Genomic DNA, 27,704 nt, shown 5'->3' with positions numbered 1-27,704 from the left:
CTCGGTGGAAAAAAAGAGCTTTTCTGAGTCAAATATCTTATATAGCACCGTTACGTTTAGAGCGGCGCAGTGGTGCAGACTGGAACGGAATTGATTGAAACGGTAAGTTGGGAACCTGGGCTAAACTGCCGGAGCAGCGGGTAGAGTGGTGGATACGAAAACTCAACAATTATTTCATTTTGGAATCTTCTGTAGCATTCATAATACTCCCATCCATAATGCAGATTTCAAAACTTGTTGTAACATGCAGGATAAATGGAATAAACCGAAGAGAACAATTTTAGTTTAATTAGTGGCACAACAACGAATTAGCCAAGCAACGGGCCAGAGAAGGCATCGTGGACGTGATAATCATTGTCATCTTTACTGCACTCCGCTAGACTTCCACTCACCCATAAAGCCGTCGTTATCACATAGTGTGAGGTGGCAGCACCTCCTGGCCGCTCTAACCCTGCTTACCAAGCTAACCGGCAGATGGCCATAGTGGTCCGTCCACCGATCGCCTCCCGTCCTGCGCGCTTATTATCAAACCATATCCCGTAAGAGCACTCGAGCAGACGACGCTCTGGCGCGTGATTTTTTTGAGCAAGGACACCTGACGACAAATTGTGAATATATTGTTTAAACGAATAATAACGCATTTAAAGGTGGCTGTTCCAGTCATTTTTGTGGCGCAATGGACTAACACCACCCACCTCTCCACTGATGCCACTGAGTGATCTGTTTCACTCGTGTGTTGTCATTTTTTTCTCTGAATTTGTTTTTCAGTTCCCTTCCCCGTAATTATTTCCTGCCTTCAGTGAGTGTATGGTACCTTTAGGTTGCGTTCACAGACACATTTCAGTAACAATCGGTATTAAAATGGTTACACTAAGAAATTACCTTCACCGTAATTATTCCCTGCCTTCAGTGAGTGCATACTACCTTTAGCATGCGTTCAGAGACATCTTTCAGCAACCATCGCCGTTTACAGTGATTGTATGTTACCTTTAGGTTGCGTTAAGAGAGACCTTTCAGCAGCAATTGCCATTTAGGTCACTAAGAGCGTCGTCTGCTCCGGTGCGCCTACGGAATATGATTTGGCAATAGGCGTCTGCGCTAGAGTCGAACGTCAGCCAGCCTGTCCAACCAGCCAGGAGTGAGCCGCCAGCCGTCAAGCGAATCAGTCACGTGTTGAAGCTGCGCTCTGCGCTCCTTTGCAGTCTTGTGAACATGTGAACTCGTTTTATTACATGTTTGTGCCCTGTCTCATCAATAAACCCATGGCCAGCCCTCACATTTGGCGCAGTCGACTCTTGAACAACGCCTCGCCGCTCGCCCACCTAAATAGCTTCGTATGCCACAACATGTCTGCGCAAGCCTCATGCTACTGCCCTTTTGTGTCTCCAAATACACGGGATGTCGGGAAAAGAGTTGGGAAGTCACCCGCACAGCCATACCTGAACAAGCGCCTAGAGCGGCGTCAGTTCCCGCGGCTCCGTTGTCTCTGCAACTCTCGCCTCTGTGTCTGGCAGAACATAGATAGCTTCCTGAACAGTTACCGACACATGTGCCCGGATCGCTAGGCTTACCGCTGCCATTGTCTCAGTCGATTTCCGCGCTTTCTCCACGCTGCGTCTCTATCCTGCCTTATGTAGAAGAAAGTGGAGCTTAAAACTCCGCGATCTGCTGAACGCCGCTACCCAGCTGATGGCGCGACAAACTAGTGCGCGTACTTCGCATTTAACCTATTAATCAAACGCAGGTGAATTTCTTACCTGCAGCAACGCACGTTGCAACGTCGGGCTGGCGAAACCACTCACAGCCTTTTTTATCACACGATTATTCATTTCCCACAATGTTAACGTTACCAGCAGTAAGTCGTTAAAATGATAATTTCTTGATGTTTCATCAAACTCTAATCATTATTAAACGGCGTAGGGTAAGTCTTCAAGGTGATCGTCTTAAGAGCCGGACGATGCATACCTGAACGAGGCCGTTCGCGATTAAAACGTAAGACGCCTCAATACTTGAGATTACAGTTGACCCAAAAACACCCCGGATGGTCTAAATTATGTGGTACCCTCTACAACGCTGCCATAGCCTTGAGTTGCTTTGGGACGTTAAATACCATGAAATAACGAAATGGGACTCGAGTGGATTACAGCATTACCAGCAGTAAGTCGTTAAAATGATAATTTCTTGATGTTTCATCAAACTCTAATCATTATTAAACGGCGTGCGGTAAGTCTTCAAGGTGATCGTCTTAAGAGCCGGACGATGCATACCTGAACGAGGCCGTTCGCGATTAAAACGTAAGACGCCTCAATACTTGAGATTACAGTTGACCCAAAAACACCCCGGATGGTCTAAATTATGTGGTACCCTCTACAACGCTGCCATAGCCTTGAGTTGCTTTGGGACGTTAAATACCATGAAATAACGAAATGGGACTCGAGTGGATTACAGCATTACCAGCAGTAAGTCGTTAAAATGATAATTTCTTGATGTTTCATCAAACTCTAATCATTATTAAACGGCGTACGGTAAGTCTTCAAGGTGATCGTCTTAAGAGCCGGACGATGCATACCTGAACGAGGCCGTTCGCGATTAAAACGTAAGACGCCTCAATACTTGAGATTACAGTTGACCCAAAAACACCCCGGATGGTCTAAATTATGTGGTACCCTCTACAACGCTACCATAGCCTTGAGTTGCTTTGGGACGTTAAATACCATGAAATAACGAAATGGGACTCGAGTGGATTACAGCATTAGTTCATTTTTTGGTGATACGAGCATCGGCGAGCATCAAGCATTCAGCTCAGCAAGTGCTGAGCTGAATGCTTGCGCCTCTTCAGCGGTGCTGTGCCCTGGTAATGCGGAGAGAAAAGAATACAGGTTTTCCTCTCGCTTAAATCTGTAGCAGGAGAGGCGCTTTCTTTCACTATTAACACTTCTTACATCGCGTTCTACGGTTGCTTCTTCTCCATTGAATTAGTCATCAGCTACATATACCTTGTTTTCGCCTGTCTTTTAAATACGTTTATTTCCTTGTCAACATGTCCTGCGTACTTATTGGATAGCTTTATATCCATTTCCAGCCATTTTGAGTCAACGTTCTTTATTTGTGCCTAGCTGTTATCTTGCAATGTCCACGGGACTCGTTCATAAATTATTTTGCTGTGAACTTCGTGTGATTTCAACCATGCTCAGCCCGCATATCCTTGCACTGCTTTGTTTGTGGCCTGCTTCTGTGGGCACGTGGTGGCAATCTTCGTGAAGCTGGTTTTAACTAATATCGATTGTACAGGTTGCTAGCACGAAGTCGTGACGGCACCTACTGCGCTCATGCTCTCATTGTTGCAGCAGTAATGTGGTAAGAAGATAGGTGGCACCACGCGCCAACCGGAAGCTTTCTTAGATAACTCAAAAGGCAGCGCTCTACTTTTTCCAGCTTGATCACGGTGCCTTAGAACACGCAGCTACAAAACGAAATCTAACAATTAAGAGGACACATGTGCAGTACGTAGTAAATCCACAGAAACAATTAATCATCCTGTACTAGAATGTTATTGCATCCAGCGGAAGTCGATGAAGGCGCAGTCACTTTTCCTGAGGCCCTTGGGTTTAGATATACCAGTGGCCGGGTGAATGAACTTGCGGTGGAAGTTAGCAAAAAAAAAAAGAGAACGATTGGAAGATTGGTGACTTCAAAGCAGAAACGTAGCATAATGTTACTAATGCATAAACAAAAACCTAATCAATAAAGTGATGTATAGTTAACTGGTCTAGATCAATAATTAAAATACAGGGAAAAAACGAGCGTGATAGCAACTGCTACCACCCAATTTCAAAGGGGAAGCTCCTATATTCCATCCATCCAAGCGATCTTGGGGAGAATAGAAGCCAGCATAGAAAAAGTAACTAGGGAATGAAAAAGTCGCTATGCAATCAACCACACTGTCGACCGAGCAGTAAGCCGATTTCACGAAGCCGTCTGCGCATGTACACGCTATCAAAGGCAGCAAGGCGACCTCTCAAGTGTATTCCTTCCTAACAGCCCCACTGCACTGATTTACTGATTTATTTATAGGAAGGGAAAGGCGCGGTAACTGTCTCACTTGTTTTCTGTGGACACCGCAACCGCGCCGTAAAGGAAGGGAGGAAGGTGGGAGAGAAAGTGGAAAGGGAGAAAGAGGAGCCGTAGTGGAGGGCTACGGGGTAATTTCGACCACCTGGGGATCTTTACCGTGCGCTGACATCGCACAGCACACGGACGCCTCTTCGTTTCGCCTCCATCAAAACGCATCCGCCGAGGCCGGGTTCGAACCCGGGTACTCCGGCACAGTAGTCGGGCGTCTTACCACTGCACCACCCCGGCGGGGCGCCCCACTTCACTTGTCGCCTTAGTCGGCAATAGATTCGATCCCAGTAGCACTACTCTTGTTATTTGTTCATTTAAAATTACATGAAGAATGCATATGGAGTTTATAGGAGAACTACAGGAGTATATAGCAGAATACAGGAAAATTGCAGGTGTTTATAAGAGAAGAAATATGGAGGCCCCCGCGAAGTGATACAGTTGTAAGACGTCCGACTACGGTGCCGGAGTACCCGGGTTCGATCCCGAACTCGGCGGCTGCGTTTCGATGGAGGTTGTTGTTGTTGGTTCACAGGAAGGGAAAGGCGCAATATCTGTCACACTTGTTTCTGTGGACACCTGAACCGCGCCGCAAGGGAAGGGAGGAAGGTGGGAGTGAAAGTGGATAGAGAGAAAGAGGAGCCGTAGTGGAGGGCTACGGAGTAATTTCGACCACCTGGGGATTTTTAACGTGCGCTGACATCGCACAACACACGGACGCCTCTTCGTTTCGCCTCCATCGAAACGCAGCCGCCGAGGCCGGGTTCGAACCCGGGTACTCCGGCACAGTAGTTGGGCGTCTTACCACTGCACCACCCCGGTGGGGCGCCCCACTTCACTTGTCGCCTTAGTCGGCAATAGATTCGATCCCAGTAGCACTTACTCTTGTTATTTGTTCATTTAAAATTACATGAAGAATGCATATGGAGTTTATAGGAGAACTACAGGAGTATATAGCAGAATACAGGAAAATTGCAGGTGTTTATAAGAGAAGAAATATGGAGGCCCCCGCGAAGTGATACAGTTGTAAGAAGTCCGACTACGGCGCCGGTGTACCCGGGTTCGATCCCGAACTCGGCGGCTGCGTTTCGATGGAGGTTGTTGTTGTTGGTTCACAGGAAGGGAAAGGCGCAGTATCTGTCACACTTGTTTCTGTGGACACCTGAACCGCGCCGCAAGGGAAGGGAGGTAGGAGTGAAAGTGGATAGAGAGAAAGAGGAGCCGTAGTGGAGGGCTACGCAGTAATTTCGACCACCTGGGGATCCTTAACGTGCGCTGACATCGCACAGTACACGGACGCCTCTTCGTTTCGCCTCCATCGAAACGCAGCCTACTTATCCTACCGCAGTAGGCGGTAGGATAGTTAGAGAGGATACCGGTAAGCTGTCTAAGGAGACGAAAGATTTGATTAAGAAACGCCAGAGTATGAAAGCTTCCAAGCCAACAGACCAGATCGAATTGGCCGAGATATCAAAGCTAATCAATAAGCGCAAGGTGGCCGATATTAGGAAGTATAACATGGAAAAAATTGAGCATGCTGTAAAGAACGGGGGAAGCCTTAAAGCGGTAAAGAAGAAATTGGGCATAGGCAAAAACCAGATGTATGCGATAAGGGACAAGGCGGGCAACGTCATCACTAATATGGAAAAGATAGTCAAAGTAGCCGAGGAGTTCTATACGGGTCTCTACAGTAGCCAAAGTAGTCAGGACCGTAATGAGATTGGCGGTAAACAGTCAGACGTTCCACCAGTGACGAAGGACGAGGTCAAGAAAGCACTATAAACTATGAAAAGGGGGAAATCAGCTGGAGAGGATCAGATAACTACAGATTTGCTGAAGGACGGGGGGGATATCGTGCTAGAAAACCTGGCCACCCTGTATACGCAGTGCCTGGTGTCATCGACGGTACCGGAACCATGGAAGAATGCAAACATTATCCTCATTCACAAGAAAGGGGACTCTAAGGACCTTAAAATTACAGACCAATCAGCTTACTGTCTGTTACGTATTAGATATTTACTAAGGTAATCGCTAATAGAATCAGGACAACCTTAGATTGCAATCAAGCAAAGGATCAAGCAGGGTTTCGGAAACGGTACTCTACTATTGATCATATCCATACCATCAATCAGGTGATAGAAAAATGTTCGGAGTATAACCAGCCCTTATACATAGCATTCATTGATTACGAAAAAGCATTTGACTCAGTTGAAACCTCGGCGGTGATGCAGGCATTGCGAAATCAGGGGGTAGACGAGCCATACGTGAAAGTGCTGGAAGATATATATATAGCGGCTGCACAGCAACCACAGTTCTGCATAAAGAAAGTAACAAAATTCCCATAAAGAGAGGTGTTAGGCAAGGAGACACAATCTCCCCAGTACTATTCACAGCTTGTTTAGAGGAAGTATTCAGAGACTTGGAATGGGAGCAGTTAAGGATAAGGGTAGATGGAGAATACCTCAGTAATCTGCGATTTGCTGATGACATTGCCTATCTAAGCAACTCGGGGGATGAACTGCAAATAATGATTGATGACCTAGACAGGAAAAGTAGAAAGGTAGGCTTGAAAATCAATATGAAGAAGACTAAGGTAATGTTCAACAGCCTCGGGAAGGAAGAGCAGTTTACATTAGGTAGCGAAATACTGGAAGTAGTAGGCGAATATGTCTACTTAGGACAGGTAGTAACCGCAGACCCCGACAACGAAAAGGAAATAACAAGAACAATACGATTGGGATGGAGCGCATTTGGCAAGCACTCGCAGATTATGACTAGCAGCTTACCGGTATCGCTCAAGAGGAAAGTATACAACAGTTGCATCTTACCTGTACTCACCTATGGGGCTGAAACGTGGAGGCTAACCAAGAGAGTTCTACTTAAGTTGAGGACAACCCAGAGGGCTATGGAACGAAAAATGGTAGGGGTAACATTAAGAGATAGAAAGCGTGCAGAGTGGGTCAGAGAAATAACTCAAGTTACCGACATTCTAGTAGAAATTAAGAAGAAGAAATGGACATGGGCAGGACATGTAGTGCGAAGAGAGGATAACCGATGGTCGCTGAGGGTAACAAACTGGATTCCAAGGGAAGGAAAGCGTAGCAGGGGGCGGCAGAAAGTTAGGTGGGCGGATGAGATTAAGAAGTTCGCAGGGGTCAAGTGGATGCAGCTAGCACAGAACCGGGTTAAGTGGAGAAATATGGGAGAGGCCTTCGCCCTGCAGTGGGTATAATCAGGCTGATGATGATGATGATGATGATGATGATGATGATGATGATGATGATGAAACGCAGCCGCCGAGGTCGGGTTCGAACCCGGGTACTCCGGCACAGTAGTCGGGCGTCTTACCACTGCACCACCCCGGAGGGGTCGATGGAGGTGAAACGAAGAGGCGTTCGTGTGCTGTGCAATGTCAGCGCACGTTAAAGATCCCCATGTGGTCAAAATTACGCCGTAGCCCTCCACTACAGCTCCTCTTTTTCCGCTTTTACTTCCACCTACCTCCTTTCACGTACGGCGCGGCTCAGGTGCCCACAGTAACAAGTGTGACAGATACTGCACCTGGGGTTCTTTAACGTGCACGGACATCGCACAGCACACGGGCGCCTTGCTTTCCGCCTCCATCGAAAAGCGGCCGCAGAGGGCCGGGATTCTATCCCGCGTCCATGGGAACAGTAGTCGAGCACCTTAAACACTGCGCCACCCCGGCGGAGCCATTATTATTATTGTATGGAGTTTTTGTTGACATGGTGCAGGTGACGATGAAAGTGCGTATGAAACTCAACTTCATTAATTTTGACAGTAGTACATTTCTACACTAAGCAACGCAAGCTTTCGAATGCTCGTGGATATTGGCATTTACATTGTGGCCTAATATTTCTCGTGGTTTCCATATATGGGCATTACAGAATCGGTTACCTTGTATCAAAACCTTTAGAGGTTTTCTCTTCCTCGTGTTTGGGGCACTGTACTTCACATCCTTAGCTAAGGTTAGCTGAATTCCATGTGACTGGGAGTTCCAGCGATCACTTTGAAAAATTCTTGAAGATAGCACGTTCAAAAAAGAAAAAAAGAAGTATTTCCGGGAAAAAATCGCCGCCGAAGCTTACACAACGCTCCGCAAATGGCCTTTAATTATGCTTGTTAATAACATACATTATATTGACAACAAATTTTTTTGAGCCATCTAATGTGCTTTTTAGGAGCGGAATTTGTATTCCGTTTGGTCGTGTTGATAACCTGATGTTTCTGGGACATTCTGCCTGGATAATATTTCTAGCATTTGAACAATTTTTGCAAAGCGAAGTGCATTGCACAATAATTTTAGTATTGTTTATATCCTTTATATATTTTTAAGTGACATTGTTTGTATCGCAGGTGTTTCAAAATTTTCAATACGTTGTGGCCGTCGTGGATTCCGACAACGATGCCATATACGAGTGCATGTCAGCCAACCGAACTGCATTCGACCCGGAACAGAAGACAGTAACGTTCACATGGAATCTTCAAGAGGCTGGGTCTCCGCCGAGGTACAAAATCAGCACATTAAATTTTCTTTGCGTATGTTTGAATCACTATACTGCTCGGAATGGTCCGTAAAAGGTAGCTGTAGATAGGGCACTCGAATAAAAGTCACTGAATAGTCTGCAGCACAACTGCAGCGCCTCGACAAAGCTAACGGCAGTAAAACAGACACGCTAACGTAAGCCTTGCTTGTTCCTGTGTGTGCTTACGGGAATCGCACAACAGGGGATCCCCCTAAGGTGTGTACCAATACCGTTTGTACTTGGATTTGTTGATCTATCTGATTTGGTTGATCATTAAGATCCTCTGAGGTCGTAGAAAACTTCGAGAGAGAGCTAGGAGCCCTGTACCAGAGGTTTTCCTTGAAATGCAATGCTTGAGAGAAAGCTACAACTTTTATTAGTTGACAAATGGCTTCCTTCTGGCAGATGTCAGGGGACAGTTTCAGAGAACAAAACCATTATGTAAAACCAAGAACTGCGAACGCATTTAAAAAAAAAAAAAAGAACATGCTTTTGGAAACCTGAGAAGCCCTCAAGTACGCGCGGAAAGAGATGCAGCTGTCCAGTGGGCCTTAAAGACAGCCGAAAAAATTATGCATACAATAGGTTCCTATACCATACCGTATGTTAGAATGCAGTGCGACAGATGGTAAGAAACTAAAAAATAAGGTTAAATAGCTGCTTGATAGTATAACGATTGAAAACATCCTATGAAAAAAAAGTATCACAACAAAAATAGCCCCACTAAAAGCGTATGGAGGACGGAGGACTACTAATGATAACAAAAAACAGGAATATTTAATAGCAGGTTAACTCATGGTGAATTTACCTCTACACTTGGATAGCAATGTAATTATATCTCAGGACGTTTTTTGTGACAGTTCCAAAAATAACACTGCCATTCAAACCTCAGCAAGAGCCAAATTGAGTGCTCAGTATAGGTTTCAATCGGCGGTGTTTTCTCACAAAGAATTGTGCAAAAAACATCGCCTGTGCTCGTTCAGCCTTCTGACATGCCTCGACGCCGATGAGTGATGGGTAGCAGAAATTTTTCCCTTCATACCGTCACGTATTGGTGACAAGGCCCTAGACACCAACAGAAGACACGGGCTTGATGGTACTGAAATTAACCTTTTGGGGCTGACTTGCGCCCGCAAAAGAACTTAAGCAACTAGGCGGCGGCGATAGCAACAAACGTGCTCGTCCATCGTCGAACAAAGAATTCCCGTCACACTCGTCAACGCTCAATTTCAAGGCTGCTCAGAACAATCTAGATAACGTCGCAAACTGCTACTAGCATAATCTGGAACATTGTAGAAACATACGCAAGTGATCGGAATCTCCGAGACAGATCTCGGCGCAACGTTCGCGACAAAAGAAAATTATAACGGATCGTATCGCGACAACGAGTATGAACAAACACGGGATACAGAATTGATACGCGTGCCAGAATCACAGTGATAAGGTCGCATGCCGGCGCCTGTTAAAAAACAACAAATACAGTTTTGAAGGTTTCGTGGCAATACATTACCGAATTTTTTGAATTTATCACTTGTGGTATTACGGAGTTGCAGCAGTACAACAAAGAGATCCTGTTTGGTCGATGTCCTTTTTTTTTGTATGAAGTAACCTCTAATTTGCCAAAAACGCACAATAAACTCCCTATATTTTGTACGTGCACTTTTACAGAGAACCGGAGGCGCTATATCAACGAGTAGGGGACGACCCAGAAACGCTAATTTTTTGGACTGATGCTGGTAAGAACGCTCCTTTTACATCACCAGAAAAGGAGAACGTGCGTCGAGTGTCTTCCCGGCAGCGCAGAAAAGAGATTATGGTTTCTTTGTTTGTTTTTTTTTTACCGCAACAGTGTTATCAATATCGCTCGATTACATTCCCTAGACAGAGAAGCTCGAAGCCATCGGCGTCATTGCAGCTTCCCTAGAAAAGTGACTGGTGACGATTCCAGTGCACCATACATCCCGTACGAGGAGCAACCCTATAGGGCAGATATTATCGGAGGCAAAAGGTCATGTGTAATCGTACCTCATCCTTCCTTCGATCAATGGTGGAAACAAATGCGAGCTTTTGACGCGTTATGACGTGTTTTGATCCTGAGTGTTCAAATCGATAGCATATATTTAGTCAGGCATGAAGGCCATTTAACCCGTTAATCTTCCATTTGGCATACCATGACTAAAACTATTAAGTTATATCAAATAATGAGTCTGTACTTAATAGGTCATGTAGCACATTAATTTGTTACGCGACGTAATGACGGTTTCGGTAATCCGAACATCGTCGATTTTCGCCTGTACTTTTGCCATGTCTGCAACAGCCGGTTCGATACGCCTTTGTAACATGCTCCGTGGAGAAGCTATTTCATATGAAGAGAGACTGAAAGAAAGGACGTGTTGTGATCGTTCAGCATACTCAACTGGCGGGACGTTTGGTCATGCGTAATCTGGTATTAAGCATTCATAAAGCTAAATCGACTGAATCGCTTACCTGTATCTAACTCAGCTGGCGAAAATTTCATGGACGAATTCAAGGCGATATTGTTCGATTTCCGTAAAGAGCTTTAGCGTATCACTACTTAATGGTCACAGAAACCTTTCCTCAGCAGTGTCATATTATTGATGGCATTATTGACGCACGTGACGGCGACATTAGCATCTACGTTCTTCTCAGTACCACGGCATTGTTACGTTTCTGGGCGATTCAACGAACGAAGAGCAAGCGGCGACACTGAAACTCGTCAAGAACGCATTTATTCCGTCTCGGCAGTCGGGTAGATCGTGGAGCTTATATAGCCTCGTAATTAACGTTTCTCGTAGGCGTCATCAAGAACAGGAAAAAAACGATACGTTCCGTGTGACAAAAGGTGTTACATAGGAATGCGGATGGAAGGCAGGGATGTTAACCAGATAGGCCTCCGATTGGCTACCCTACACTGGGGAAAAGGGATAAAGGGATTAACGAGGGGTAGCGAAAAGAGACGTGGAGCCCAGTCAGCGTTTGTCACACAAGCCCGTGGCTGTTAGAAAACGAAACAGTGCCCTGTATGCCTTAAAGGCGGTCGACTGCCGTTTGCACAGACGAAGGATCTAAACCACCGTTAAAGGGCGTGGATCGAGGTGGTCCAGCGCACAACGCAGCTTATGTCTTTCCCTCACAAATACAGGGCATTCACATAAGAGATGATTGATTCACGGATAAATGTTCAGCGTGGAACACGGCGGAGTTTAGCAACCGCCGCCTTAGGACACTAGATCTTGGACGGCGCCTTTGCCTTCCCCATCAGACTGCTCGTCAAGAAGCAGCGTTACTTTGCCACTTATGTCTCGATGTTGCGTTAACCAAATAGTATGCTTTCAGGATTGTAACGGCCGACAGCACTGCCTGTGAAAATTGGGGTTGTGAAAAGACAGAAGGTGTTATAAAGCAAAGAACATATAAGCACGCAAACCGCAACAAAGCACGGAAGTAAACCAAGCCAAGTGGTCAAATTCAAATAGCTGCTGGTGACAAAGACGCCTCAGTCTGCAGTTGCAGTACTTGAGACTATACGCCAGTTAGATCTAAGAAGGTATCGAGCAAAGTTAAGGAGACGTTGATTAGCCAAAAAGCGGTCAATAATGCAATACGTAGGATATGCCACGGATTGTTAGTCGTGATACGAAGTACTGTGTGTATTACGGATGGACCTACTTTTAGAGAGTTTTAGCTTACCGTGATCCGCGATCCGCTACTGGGATCCGCCACCGCAACTCCACTGCGCATGCCCAGACCACCCTTGACGCCGACAGATGGCGCCACATACTGAATGTCGCCACACAGACCTGCCGCGTCGGGACCAATCAGCTTGCCCGCCACACCCACGCGCAGTACAGAGCCACGGTGGCGGATCGCGGATGACGGTAAGCTAAATCTCTCTATTGATAGCGAGAAGAACTACCGCATTTTATGCTGCCTACCAATATAACATGTACAATTATCGGAAACATTATCGCCGAGAGAGTAAGGCACTTTATACGCTTGCCTTACATTGTCTTTGCTCAGGCTTAATATGCACATGCATTGGCGACGATTTCATGTTTGGAAAGCCATCAATGAGCATATCATAGTAGTACTCAAGGACATCGGTAGCAGTTAAAGAGCCACATCTGTGATTAACAGAGTGAGTAGCAGGACTGCTCCTTCGGGTTTCGATATTACAAAGTCAGGGTCGCCCGATTGTGGAACATCCGTTTGCGATCGAAACCGATGAAGCCATAACCCAAGGCGTTGGCAATACCGAAAGCACTAACAGCCTTTCCAGATTGAAAAATAGATTAATATAGCTCTTGAAGCGGTGCCCTTTGAGAACGGAGCGCACTGTGTGTTTCTGTAGGGACAACGCAAAGCGGAAGACGAACATCGGGGTCGATTAATAACATGGAGCCGTTTTCGATGGCAGCATTACAGTTGGTTGCTCTAACGACGCGGTGGTCCTCAATGACCATACCTTGTTGCAGAGTGTTCAGTTTTAACCATTCTGAGCTCAGTCGTTGACCGATACGTTAGGATTAAAATAATTACATTCATGTTTGAACAATCAGCCTACCCGGCCCATTAAAATGGTCTCTTCCTAGCCAGCGAAAAGAAGACAATTTTCTTCTCCCTTTCCAAGAAGAGAGGAACTGACAGAGAAAAGAAATATGGTAGGAGGCGAGAGGTTGGGGAAAGGGCTACTGCTTGTTGCGCTACGGCTACTGGAATCCATTGGAAGACTGGAGCGGGGGACATCAGTCACACTGCTTTTGACGCGCTTATTCTTTGATAGAAGGAACAAAATGAACACATACAAGAGGAAGTGCGAACAGACAACTGTTTAATTTTTAAAGGTTTTTCAATTCTATGAAAAGAAGTTCTCGCGCGGCGATGTTAGACGTGAAATGCAAAACACCTAACAATTGCGGTGTCCTTATATAATAGGTTTCCTTGTTTGTAAAAAATTAATACCTTCTATAGACCTTTTCAAAACTGGCCAAAGGGCGCTGCCATACTGGGGACTGGGCTGTGCTCATAGCACAGGAAAAAACTGCGGATTCTCCCCCTACGCCTGCTTCACAGCCCAGTCAAACCGGTTTCTCCCGGGATCGTGAAAAGGTCTATAGTGAGCAATTTTCAGTTCACCTTGTATGCGTCCATTTTCCTTCGACGAGGTAAGGAAACTAGTGCGCCGAAAAAGCATGTACAGTCGCGGACAGAATGAATTGGACCACTTTTCTGCATTCAAACGTTTCTATCCCGTCATCGAATGGAAATAAATATGCTTGTTCTCCTCATATGCAACGATAAAAGAAAATACTGCAAGCATATGCAAAAAGCATGAGTTATGTTTTGGTATTTAGCAAGTGAGAAGAATTTGACCGACAAAGCGTGGTCCATATTCTTCTGTCCGCGACTGTACAATCAACTGCGCCGAGTTTCAACTCTCTTAGCAATTTGCCACCCAACGCCTGATGGGCTGAACCATGCGGCCGCTGTACTTCCGAAGTACATATACTAAAATTGGAAAGGTACACACAAGATTAGCAGGGCCACTGCGCAAGGATGCTGTCTACTCTCGAGGACAAAGCCTGTCAGGGGCAGCTGCTGCTGCGTCCTGGATAGCACATTGCTGGCCCATAGTATCGCACTAATCACGTTGATCGTCTATACATTCCTCATCTGGGGACAGATTCGAACGAATTTCTGTTGTGTTCCACAAATGTAAAAGCGTCGACGACGCAACAAGCAGGAAGCTCTCACCTGAACGCCCTTTCCGCCGCGTGAGCATTGCTTCTCGCGGGCAAAAACCTACGCATCTTCCGGGTTGCCACATGCTTAAAAGCTGCTTCAATTGTTCCCCTGGGAATCAGGGGTTCTATAGTCTGAAACAAATGAGAGAGCGTCTGGAACGACACTAAATCTTAATTTATTATCAACTGTTTTTACGGCTTCGTTTTGCAACGGAATATAGAACTGTTTATATGCAACATGCGATGCGACCTCCCCTCTCCCTCTAAAACATTTCTCCTAAGTTCTTACTGTAAGGCCTCCTAAGTATTATTGCAGGATTGTACTCAACAGCCAAATTTTCAGCTCATTATCCGTCACCGTTCCGTCCACAAAGGCAGATCGAAACGCAGGGTTCACAAGTTATTATCACAATATCTTGGCATATGTTGTTGTAGTAGGTGTTGCTCCAAAATAATGTCAATCGAATAGGTTCTAACTGTAAATAGCCTTTTATTTTACTACCGCCAACCATTCACTGACAAGGGGCAGGATTGTTAATCTGGAAAAAATTACAGCTCAATCCTAGGAGAAACTGGTAGTGCTGTCTGGCGCATTTAATGCGCTCTGCGATTATGCTTGAATTGCGTCAGTGTCTCCAGATGGTGGCAATTATTCAAAACATTGCCGTTTATCGTGTATGAATGACCATTTTGCTATTTGCATATTCCCCTCATGAACCACCACCTGCGTTGCTATGAGCTCACATAATGGCGTCGTCATTGCCGGAACATTCTAGAAGTGCTGCTGCCGATCGCCGAGAAAGCTTTAAATCGCCGTGGTTGCTAGTCTTCATGCGCGAACTACTTGGGGTAGCAGCTATTAATAACCCGCATCAAGCCGCTACCGGCATTAACTATGTATTCTAGTGCAGTTATCACATGTCGCTACACGCCGTCCTGCGCGGTATGGCACAGCAGCGCACGTTTAAAACTACGTTTTCCCACCATCTGTAGTTTGTTTATGCCAACACATGGGGCAGCACGCATGCATTCCTGCAGTGGAAAAGTCTAGGCGTTTCACAGGTTAGATCGCCAATTTTTTGGACGAAGAGTTCATACATTGGTTGTGTTCTACTTTTCACTGGTAAATCTGCAATATTAATAACAACTTTTTTTTTTTTCAGTTAGGGCCCCTGTGTTAAACTCTGCCCCAAACTACCGACAGTTAGTCCATTCAGTTTGGTATGCTTTCTCGCGTCATAGTATTCTGCATGCGCTGAGGCTTGCCCGCGATAATAACCAGCAGAAAACATGTATTAATCATTGAACTCTACCTTGACGATCTATAGTTATGTACGAGGTAATGATTTAAGAGCCAAATGCAGAAGTATTTGTTACCGCCTCCTCCCACCCTATAAAAGCCTTCATTTGCCATTTGTGCTAAAATAGCTACGACCGCCGCATATTTTTGTTTTATTCTATCTGGACCACACTAAACCAGCATTTCAAATTATCATTCAAACGACACCGAACAGGAAATATGGGAGCTGTCAGAATGGCCACAAAAATGTAAATGAGTGCAAACTGTTTCAGATCCTACACCTAAAGAAGGCAAGTTCTACTACACGGATTATTACAGCTGTGTTGTTCTGGACATGGAATACAGCGGACATCGTAAGTTTTTACACGTCTGCCAGGGCAGACAACGCGTCGCAATGTCATGCTGTGGCATTGCATTCCCCAGTCCACTCAAAAATTTATTCCTACCAATTTTTATCAGCTCCATTCCAGAAACAATGATTTGCACGCGCACGTTTTTTTCTTTCTTGTGCCAACAAGGCTCTCTATGAAACAGTTTTAATAGGATGCAAAAATGCACTGTTTATTTGAAGCTGAGCACCAGCGATGTATTCTGTGTCAGCATTGGCTGGGGCCAGAATACCCTTCGCTCCTGCCACATGGCAATTCGAATGGAACACAGCAGAGCGATCTCTCAAATTCTTGGTTACTATACAAATCTGTTAGTTTAGGAAAACCTGGCTTTATTGTCGTTTGAAAAAAGAAATTGTAATTACTAGCAAGAAGTTTGTTTTAGGCTGCCCAATAAGATTAAAACTTAGGTTTGGCTGATGACGCAAACTATGATGTAAATTTGGACTCTCTGATGGCCAGCTGCGAGCCGTCAATGCTTTCTACCAACAACTGGAAAGAAAGCTACCGCCTACCGTATGCTGCAGGCAGCTTTTTTTCAGGGCTCGCATTAGGACCTAGAATACTGGTTAGCGGCACTTTTCGAAACTAAGTTGCTTATAATGGTTTTGCCGCATGTAGTAAGCTTCCACTACGAAAATCAATTTATCCACAGATTCCTCTTAGGAAACTTGCAATTATTTCCTAATAACATTTTTGAGATGAGCAGAAAAACATACGATAATGGTTTTCTGTGGATTTTGAACTACTTTAGATGGATGAAGGACACACGTTAACGCAAATATTTTCACAAAATAGTGCTAAAGGCCTAATTCTGCATCAAATCCGGTGTTGTGGATGGTGCTCTGTGAGCGCAAATTCTCGAGAATGGTGGTAGCATTTAGGTGGCCGTGTCCATTCTACTAGCATCCTGATTGTAGCGCAGAAAAGCAAACCTTAAAAGAACCTCAATGTGCAATGCGCAGTAACGCTTACGATGCCACGATGCGGCCATAAAGCAACATTCATGCAGTGCCCTGGTGCCGTATGTATTGTTGTACAGGTGGCCTCCAAGTCGCTCTCCTGACACGCTGGCTCACTAACAACGCGCAGCTGCCATCGGAACCATAAGAACAAAGCGCTGACATGACTCGACTAGATTTTCTCTACTTTAGCTAGCTAGCTGACCGCACATAGCACGTAACATCAACAAAATGCAAATCTTTATGAAGATAAGCAAAGACAGCGTGGAAAAGCATTGCGAGTGACCCGAAAGCTCCTTTCTCATTTCGCTAGTGTGGCCGTTAAAGCGCTACGATCGCCCTACATCGCGGCAGTTGCCAATGTGTCGGCTATAGTGAAAACGATAATTATTATTGCTTTTTTATTATTGTTCTCAGACGTGCCGTCTACAATAACATTAATAAAAGAGCCGCAAAGCGCCGCCTAGCCTAATAAGAATACGGCTGCACCAAACTCTATGTATATAGTTCCAGTGCAGCGGCGGGCCTTTACGGAGCGAACGATCTGATTTAAACTTTCGTTAAGGGGCTACCGAAATGAGATATTCTTACCTCACTGCCCTCCCCGTAACGCTTACATAGGGAGGCGTCCTCATAAGCGAAACAAGGAGAAGACACAAAACATTCTCGGTTGTTGGTAATTGCGTCCATTTGCAGGCTCTCAATGACAGGCGCTTACATAGGCTCTTCGGTTGTAACGCTTTTAACATGCACTTTTTTTTAACTTTTCTATTCCTCTTTACCCTTTTTGTTTTGCTCAGTCCTCTTGCTTATATTAAGAAGCGAACGCAAACACTGGCCGGAGCTTACCTGCCCAGCTAGGTTGATTACGCTTCCATATAATTTCCCAGCCAGCCATATCAGCAGATACTATGCAAACAACGTTGCGAGCGGGCAAAAGCTTTATTAACACGTTCACCCAAGCCATATATTTCCAGTCGTTGGCGTGAAATGGCGGTAAAAGCCTCCTTAAAGCACCAATATTTTTTATTACGCTAAACTCGAGATGTATGTTCAGTAAAGCTCCGCGGAATTACGCTTCGAAAGGAAGCCTTCTTCATTCGCGTGAGAAGTGCGAAAAATCCTAATTAGGTAATAATGTTTGACCTTTCCAGGCTGCAGGGGATAGGTGGTTACTTAAGCTTTTAGCCTGACAAGCTTAGGATGTATTCTTTTTTTTATTTATTTAACTGTGGGCTTATTCCTTTTTTTGTTCCTTTTTTTAAATAGAACTTGCCAGAAGGTTGAGATTACGCAAGGGATTGATGAGCCCTTGCTTTGCGTTAACGTCAGCTTTAGGTCAGCCTTGCCTAGTTCCATTCTAACGCTCAGTGTGACAGAAAATGCAGCCTTCAAGCATGCCAGTTAAATATTTGGGCGGCTGTACATTAAATCGTTATTGCATGACCTCCTTCCCCTCTGCTTCTCTGTTGTTCGCTCGCTACTCTTCTTTATTTATTTTCCCGCATTTCGTTGCTCTGCGCTACTCAGCTGCGTTCAAGCTGTTGCTTCCTTTCATCCCGACTGGTAGAAAGTGGATCAAAGTAAACGGAACAAGTATTCATACATAAACGATTTCAAGCCTTCTCTGTCTGATGTAAAAAAAACATTGTTAGCCTAAAACTAGCGTCTACTAGCGCGCTGCATATGGCAAAGGAACCGGTTTGAATAATGCAACGCGAAAAAATGTCACAAGGCAATGGTGTGCTTGGCTTATTCTCTTCCGCACCCGTATCGTCCATGCCACCTTTTTGGAAGCTTGTCTGCTACGTCTGGCAATTAACAGACTGTACAGAGTGTAGAGTTTATCTTTTCCAGCCTTCCGAACCATAGGTTATTATTGCCCTGAGCTTTAATACTCCTCCTTTGAAAATTTGCATGTAGACCATGAAAATCATCTGTAGCCTGCAACCGCTATCAGAAACTATCCCTGCCTAACTTTACTTTTGGAATTCAGGGCCCGTATTCCGAGTTCTTGTCGATATCAAAAGCGTCGCTATCTCCCCGACCTCGAGTCATCTAATTGGTCGAAACGCCGGAACATGATGTTGCCACCATCTCCGGCTCCGCAGTGGCAACACCCGGTTCGGACATTTCGACCAAACAGATGACCCGAGGTCAGTTGAGACAGCGACACTTCGATAACGATACAAACTCAGAACACCAGGCCCAGGTTTTCCCTCCTAGCATACTTCCCACATTGCACCATCTTCGCCTACGCCGGGACTGAATGTTGCGAACGAAGGTCCTTTTCAAACCCGCGCCAAAAATTTACCCTTGACCGGTCGATGAAAAACCTCCTTGCCAAAACTTTCGCTAGTGGAGCAAGCTTTCCTTGAGACCTACTGCATTATATTTTGTGTTGCCAAAACTCACCTTCATGCCCTATTTCAGTCATGGATCGCTGTACAGGTAATTCATTGCAAAATCTTCTGTGTTAACACAAATGCGATGACGTTATAGGGGTAATCTTACTTTGTACAAATCTTTTCCCTGGAAGTGTATCGAGCTTTTTGTGTTTTCTTTGATGCAGAGTGCGTGCTATGGGTCCCAATAGACTTAGTGGGCCCAATATCACGACAGTGCATTGACCATTACGAAGACGCCTGTGGTATCCCGGTTCCTGCTCACCCGAGACAATTCTGCGGCGACATCAATTTGAAGTAGCAACAGTTTCAGAAAAGAGATTTGTATTTGCTACTCGACAAACAACAAGTACTGCCTTGGCAACAGGGCGTAACTTCTGTGAGCTTCCAATAAACACCCAACTTTGCACGTTTCAATAACCGTTGCATGGAAAGTGAAGCACTTGCTTTAAAACGACCTTCGAGGTTCATCTGGTATTTTATTTATTTATGAAATACTTCAGGAGAGGGAGGGTACATAACTGACGGTATATAAGACATCAGCAAGCGCAAAAAGGCCAGCAAGAGCAAGCAGTTATACAATCTATGCATTAATTTCGAATAACACAGCAAGTACATGATGCAATGAGACAAAATAACAAAATGCACAGCACCAAACAGCTACAGTACATCAATCAAGGAGGGTGAAAGAATTCAGAACTTGGGGGTAGAGCATTCCATTCAAACACTGTTCGTGGAAAAAAAGAGTATTTATATGTGTGGGTGCGCGCAAAAATGGGTGCTAGACAGAAGCTGTGCTTATGGCGTGAGGGTCGCGTGGAATCTTTGACGATATAGTTTTCTGATAATGCGCTATCCCACAGGGAAGCCGTCTGTGGCTAATATTGCTTTAGTTATGATAATAAATGGGTGCTATGTCTGTGTTATGGATGTATACTGTGTGGAGCTATGAGGAGACAGTCTCATACCCCGCCGCCACTCCGCGGATGCCGCGTTCTCGTTAGCGACCCACGGAGAGAACAAACGGACCACAACCGGGACTAGACATAATTAGCCCCAGAATGATATCTATTGCACTTGGAAATAGCATGCCCGTCCTGCTATACAACATCGACAAGCTCTTAATTGAAAAGAGAAGGCTATGTAAGAATAAGGACTTCTGACTCAACGGCTGATGAATTGGAAGTGCGATTTCAGTGGCAAATATTCGCGCGGGCTGGGAATGGCGGTCGGCATCTGTCGTGCACGCCGCATTCTTCGGGCAAAGCCATACAATGTAACCTGTTGTGGAGGCTGCGGAAGCTGATGAGATCGTGCGGCATTTACCGGTATCTCTGTGTTTTGAACAAGAAGACAGGCGGTCATGGACAACAGTTCCTTTCATGTGCGCCGCAAAGTCCGTGCCAGCTATTCCCCGCATTTGCCGGGAAATGTGGTTAGAAACCCCCGGGTTCGGTCGTTCTGCATGCGGCGTTAACGGCCGGATCCAGGAGTTATGTGTAGTCTTCTCGCGGGAATCCATGTAGACGTCTTGGTGGCGCACCTGTCGTTCTTTCCACTTCCCCCAGGAAGAATCTTCCCCCAGCCGGCGCTGCCGTTTTTGCAACGTACAAAGGCAACGTAGAAGTATGTGCTAATAAGAGGAAAAACTCCGCTAACTAAAGGCAAACATCGCCGTTAGTTTCTCGCTGACATTTTAAGACTCATTACGCGGGGAGGTCAGAAGCAGGGAATACCTGATTCTACCTCGAAATGACGTCATCGATCGGCTTTTGCAGCCTCAGGTTTATAGGAAACCTGAGCGCAAGTTTCGTCGCGCGATACCAGAGCCGCGCCTTCCCTGACGGCGAGCCGTCCAGGCTACCGGGAATTTGATTGGGAAAGAGCGCGGCGGGCGCTGCTAGCCTCGGCCAGACGCCGGCGGTAGCAATAGTAGTCATAGCTCGCGCGCGTACGCGCCGTTCAGTCCTAGCGGGGAGCAGGACGGGAGCGCCGCCTGGCACGCGCTCTCTCTCAGTGGACGGCTTTGTACGAAAAGTGTTATGACTGGGGTCCCAGCCTAGGCTCTCGTGGCTGGAACACAGGAACGAAGCGGGTCCGATGAGCGGCAGCCATTGAAGACGCCCAGTCCGCGGCGGCAGCGACGGGGGTTTCATCGCCACCACTGCTGTCGGTCAACTATCTCGCCAAGTCGGAACGGGAAAATCGGAAGGGTGCAGAGCAACTTATTCATGCATAATTGCCCGCCCGGTACTCGCAAGGCTGACCACGAGGAAATTTTCTCATTTGTTAACGAAAGCAAAAGCGTGCAGCTTTTCGAAGAAAGGGAGTGCTCGTGACATTCCAAGAATTAAGTCCAGTGGGATAGTGGCCCTTGCCAGGGGCGAACTTCTCGGAATCCTGGACTTAATTTCCACTGTCAGCTCAAGATCGCCATCGCATCCAAGGAAGTTAACCCTTGCCACATGAACATGGGCGAGGAGGCTCAAGACGTCGGCAGTGGGCGGCACCTCGGGTGTTCGCAAGTGTCCCTTACTCGACTGCCGATATGAACTCTATTTCCACAGCTCCCTAGCTGGAGAAATCAAACAGTATTCGTGGAGTTGCAACTCAGCAACTCAGCAGCTCATCTCTGTTCTCTTCTCCCTACCTGTACATCCTAAATACAAAGTGCACATGAAGCGTTCTTTCTTCGGTCTCGCTGACTGCTGCGGTCGCGACGTCTCGTCTACTCATGATCACTCCGCGGTGATTCCTAGGCCCCCGAACCTCGATCAGAAAAAAAAAATAAAAAGATTTTATTCAGTAGATTTCCGTTCAAGAATGCTGGCCTCCGTGCCAGCTATATGAAGGGTGAGATGAGAGCTGAACAGGATAACGGTTCGTTCAAAAAGCGGAAGCTGCTCATCAAATTACAAATGAACTGTAGCTCGGCGAGAAGCATTACTCGTGGGTTCAGAATTGACTTTACCGTTGATTTTACCGTAGCACTGCATTTATAGTATGTACATACATAACGTTTCCAATTCGCGGTCGAAGAGGTCGAAACTTTGGCTATTGCCCCACCGGTGCATGAGTTTACTTCGTACTAATTAAAATGAAGGCCACCGAAACTTTTCAGAATAGTGCAAGTTCCAGCTTTGCAAGAGAATTGTCCGTCTCAGAAAGATAGCTCTCACTCTTCATGGGATCATCGTGCTTGCTATGACAAAACAAATGTGAGCCAGCGGTGACTTTTATCGCTCTCTTAAAGGTGATATTAGCCTCCCAAACTTTCCTCAGAAAATGCTAACCTTGTTAGCATCCCTGTCCAATCCTCAGGGAGCGGGTATAAAGAAACATACAACACTAAAATTAAAAAAAAAAATATTAACATCGTTGCGAATGTGTTTGCACTATAGCTATTAAGCATGTGAATCGCTTGCTCTTCTTTGGCCCCAGCGGCACTGAACACTACATTTGCACAGCCAGGTGTGCTCTAGTATAGCCAATATTCGCATCAAATTCAAATCCAAACACTACTTGAGAACCGAAATTGATGAGGCAAGCTTCTTCAGAGCTGGCTTCCTAACCTAGCTTATAATCTGACCTACATTTCCAGAGCCTAAGTGTTCTGCTACCTCATGAACAAATCAGTGGTGAATATTTCATTTGATGGAGAACCCGTGTCTCTCACCTTCCAAGGCTTTTAAGTTGATATATACCACTGCCACAAAAAAATCTTTCCAGCACGCAATTAACGTTCATCTTAAAGAGAACACGAATACTTATACAAGGATCCCATATGAAAACAAATAAAATGTGGTCTTCACATTCGACTGCGGAGAATATCGATTCAGTGCGCCATTTAGTGCTTCGATTCGTAGCGCTTATATAGCGTTTGGTATTTTGAGCATATACTAAACATTAGTTTTTCTATGAAGGCGAAAATAAAAGCAAGGTGCCCGTGCGTTTGCGATATCAAAGCACCTTAAAAAGGCGACCTGAAAATTGGGCGACTTGGTTAACCTAAATTTCGCGCGCGGACACAAGAACAAGTGAGGAAAACAATGACGAGCGCTACTCTTACAACAAAACTTTAATCAAGACGCAAGCCCAAATAAATAGGAACAACAAAAACGATACAATCCCGACAAAAAGAAAACTCGCGTGTTACCCAGAATATCTTGATGATTGGGCCAAGAATCGAAATTCCTTATCAGAAAAGCAGAAGGAAGTCGGACCTACGCACTTTTCTCCACTAATGCGCATATGGAAGGCTTCCATAATCTCGAGCACAAGTTGATCCCAGCGCCAAAATATAATTATTGTTTAACAAAGAGTGTTTTGCCAGAACAATACGCCCGTATTCGTGCATTTTTATACGCACGGAGTGCCCATTGCTACTCTTCCACAATGTAAGCAACGGTAATTTGAAAGTGACATCCTTCTTGAGGAAACAATTTCATGAACCCGGTTGCTTACTCGCCATGGATTATATGAACGTGCTGGTGAATTCTTTCTTTGATGTCTGTTTCGTTTTCATGCTGATGTTTCTTGAAGTAACATTGATATCGGCCTTTTTAAATCTGCCTGTGCCACTGTGGACTGTGTGAAAATTGCTCAAAAAATAAATAAAATATTAGGACCGTAACTTTTCAGTTTTCAAGAGCACTTCCAGCCCATCGGGAGGTCGGAAGGGAAGAAGGGAGTGAAAGAAGACGACGGAAAAGAAGCAGGTCAGCGGGGTGTTCTGGAATAAGTTTGGGCATATACTGGTATAGCACTGCACACCGGCACGTTTTAAATTTTTAGTCCTTCTAAACGGCGCAGTGCATTCACGGTATGAAGGAATGAAGTCTGGAGCTCCACGAAGGAAGCACGCATGCCACTGCTCGGTGTACATCTCAGTTGCACTCGTCCTCCACCATCTTGCTTCCTGCTCTACCGCATTTTTCTTTTCAGGATCGGAGGAAGTCGCAGAATTTAATCTAAATAATTCTTAATTCTCGCCATAGCCTATACGTATGCAAGCTTGTAGAGCAACCCTTCAGCTCTAAATACACTTCTTTCTGCGTCGACATTCAGCACTGTGGCCTCACTTGCCCAGTCTCTCTCACCTCCCCCAATATTCAAGCCTCCCCTGCCTCACTTGCTCCACCTGGTTGCCGGCCAACCCTTTGATGAACTACAGCTAGCTATGGGCGTTTAAACTGGCCCTACCAATAGAAATTACGTTTTCCCCCTCCTTAGTATGGTTTTGCCAGGGGTAAGCAGCGAGTTTTTACTATCCTTGTTGCCCGACTACAAGATCTTGGGAGAAAATCTCCTCTCAGGCTGCGTTCCCATGGGAGCTAAAAGCAAAACAAATGCTCCCCGCTTCGATGTCGGCAGCGCATGTTTGAAATTCCATTTGACCAATGGCCGTCTGTAGGCAGTCAACTACGGACCCTCACTCTCTATGCTGATTAATCCACGTCATACTGGAATGGCTTGCGCAAGCGATCAAATCAGGCAGACACTACGTCGTCTTTACCCTTTTGGAATTTTACGTAATTTGCATCTATGGCTTATTACATCATTATATTAAGGTTGTTTGGTCCTTTCGGAAGAGTTGGTTCGCCCTGTTACAGTATCATTAACGCGATGCGGAGATTTCCAATGCGGACTCATCACTAATTATTATTCAGTTAAAGAATAAAAAGCTAAGCATCGACAGGCGCAACAACAAGTGTTACATGCTCGTGCGCAACGCGAAAGGGCGATTCGGTCGCTCTGATCACGGAACTGCGCACACGATTTTGGCAGTGGCGCCTGTGTATGTGGCCACGGGAACCTAGACCGTCACGAAGCGACATCATGGGCGAAGATAAAAAACGCATCAATCAAAATGAGGTCTTCAGCGGGGCAGCCGCGGCAGATAGGCCTCCCATCTGCTAATACGCCGCGCCACAAAGAAACGCCACAAATCGCGGCACCACCATGCGACCGCGACGGAGGGTGGGGAAGGGAGCAGTTAAGTAAATATATACTTCAAAACCTCTGGGGAGCGATCCGTCCTTGTCGAGAGGAATGATATAAATCAACACCCAGGCCTCTGGGGGAGCACGTATACACCCACGCGCCGCGGGTTTTAGGCTTAAGCGTTCCTTTCATTCCGTGTCTGCCCGGAGTCCCGCCGCAGTCGCCGGCCAGACGTCTTCGGAGATGCCTCGGTGAAGTTCCGTGCAGGACTTCGAAAAGCATTTAAAAAAACAAAACACTGTTTTCAACGTTACCTCCCTTTATAGTGTCTAGACAACCTTTGTCGGAAACTATGCGCGTTCCAAGCCGCAAGTCATACAGCACAGTCGCCGATTTTCGCTTGTATTTCTGTGCAAGAAGCTATACAGGTGGCGCTTTGAACTGGCATAACAAGCTGCGTTCATTGATTGACATGTACTCTTTCTCCTTTAGCGGTGCACGCAATTAAGTGGGGCGTATTATGCTTCTCAGGGCGCCTACCAGACGGCGGCGAGTCCTCCACCCCCACTACTACACAGAACGTGTCGGTGGCGGACGAACACGCAGAGTACACGTGCGCGGTCACGTGACTGATGACGCAGTTTCCCGGGGTGGCAAGAGAAGAGGAGTATGTACGCACAAACACTTGTTGTTCTGCGTGTGCTGCGTGGTACGACGTTGTTTTCTGCATTTCTGTTTTCTTTCTATTTCGCTTTTTTGCCGGGTGCGTTGAAGCTTGCAGTATGTGCTACGTACACATGACGAAAAAAAAAGCAAAAAAGCACGCACACACTAACGCGAATACATGCAATAGTAAATCCCCCGTGCCTTTCACGTGCTCCGCGCGACGCGGTTGCCGGGTTGGCTCTCCTCCTGCGAAGGCGCTCCTTCCTCTCTGTGTGGGAAGCTGAGGCATGTCGACGCTTTGACGAATGCCCAAAGCATTCTTTGTACGCTGTTCTCTTTTTTCCTGTCCCGCGGGAGTTTGAATGCGCTTGGCGCCGTCTCCCGCCGGCTGAGGACCGAAAAACAGCCGGCCACGCTGTTGCCAGGCGGGCACAGTTCCGCGTTGCCCCAACCGCGGTGCGGTCCACACAAGGACGCATTCCCAGGAGACCTCCATGCTCGGCCAGGATTCTTTTCAAGCCTCTCGGCCGCCTTGCAAGCGACCGGCGTTATTGCAAGGAAGGCTGTTTGCCCCAAGCTAACCTAGCGCCGCTCAAGGATACTTGCCCTCGGGACGGTATATTATGGAATGTTCTGAGAGTCCCTAAAATTTATACTTCCTGCTGATGTAATTAGATACGTCGAATGACAGTAAATACCCCGAAAATCACTATGGCAGCGCCGTATAGGGACTGCAAATAGCAATTAGTTTATTTAGAGCAGGGAGGTGGATTACCTTTGGCTGTTTTTCTTGTGTTTCACCTTTCAATAGACAGGAAGTTGTAAAAATTAAATTGAAACGCTAGCAGAAGCCGCTGCCACCCTGCCGTATATTGGCGCAAAGTGGCGGGAGAGCAGGCTCCTACCTCAGTTTTAGGAATAAGCACCAGTAATTAGGCTGTGAGAAAAAACAACTCTGAATAAATTGGAGCTTTCAAAAACATGCTACAAGATGAAGGCAAGTGGATGCGAGCGCCGGATAACAAGTACTTTTTTTGTTGTTAAAAACAAGTGTAAAAGAAAAAATGTCGACTTTCGCTGTCAAAAAAGTGGCGCTATGGTGCTGATTTCGCGCGCTGTACTGTACCATGACCTGCTTTATCACTTTGCTTTGATACTGCGTTCGATTTTTTTTTCTAGGTATAGGTACCACCTAGTAGTGTCGATGGTTTTCACACTTGAGTTTTTTTCTTTTTATTCGTTTCTATAAATGGCATAATGAAGTAAAATGGTATAAAAATATAGCGCGAAAAAATATGTACATGTGCGAACACACAACAACAGCCGAGGAGTACTGGCCACCAACTCTTTATTTCCTTTGTAAAACAAACACAACTTCTACTGGCTGAGATGGTGCGGTCAGCCAAATATTAAAACGAAGAGCGCCTTCAAAATGTCTGCGAAAAGGTGACACAGTTTACAAGGAATTGACAAGGTGAACATGTGGTTACCTGTCCAGGACAAATATAAATGGCACGACAAAGGCAAAAATGAATCAGAAATAGCGGCTCGTGTGTACACAAACCGGATTAGGGATGATAGCAATTGACAACAATGAATGGAAAT

General features: G+C 45.8%; 1 long non-coding RNA gene and 1 other non-coding gene across 2 annotated transcripts; both read left to right on the top strand.

Moving 5' to 3' along the window:
- The first annotated feature begins 10,373 nt into the window (after positions 1-10,373).
- Positions 10,374-19,724, top strand: LOC146207999 (uncharacterized). Its single transcript, XR_014703360.1, has 3 exons — positions 10,374-10,405; positions 16,007-16,087; positions 19,658-19,724. It is a non-coding gene; the product is annotated as an uncharacterized LOC146207999 (long non-coding RNA).
- Positions 14,179-14,276, top strand: LOC146208000 (U6 spliceosomal RNA). Its single transcript, XR_014704566.1, has one exon. It is a non-coding gene; the product is annotated as a U6 spliceosomal RNA (small nuclear RNA).
- Positions 19,725-27,704: the final 7,980 nt, after the last annotated feature.

This window comes from Amblyomma maculatum, chromosome 1 (assembly GCF_055883805.1).
Source record: "Amblyomma maculatum isolate TAMU_Amacu chromosome 1, ASM5588380v1, whole genome shotgun sequence".
NCBI lineage: Eukaryota > Metazoa > Arthropoda > Arachnida > Ixodida > Ixodidae > Amblyomma > Amblyomma maculatum.
Note: the sequence above shows the minus strand (reverse complement) of the source record. Positions and strands in the feature narration are given on the sequence as shown.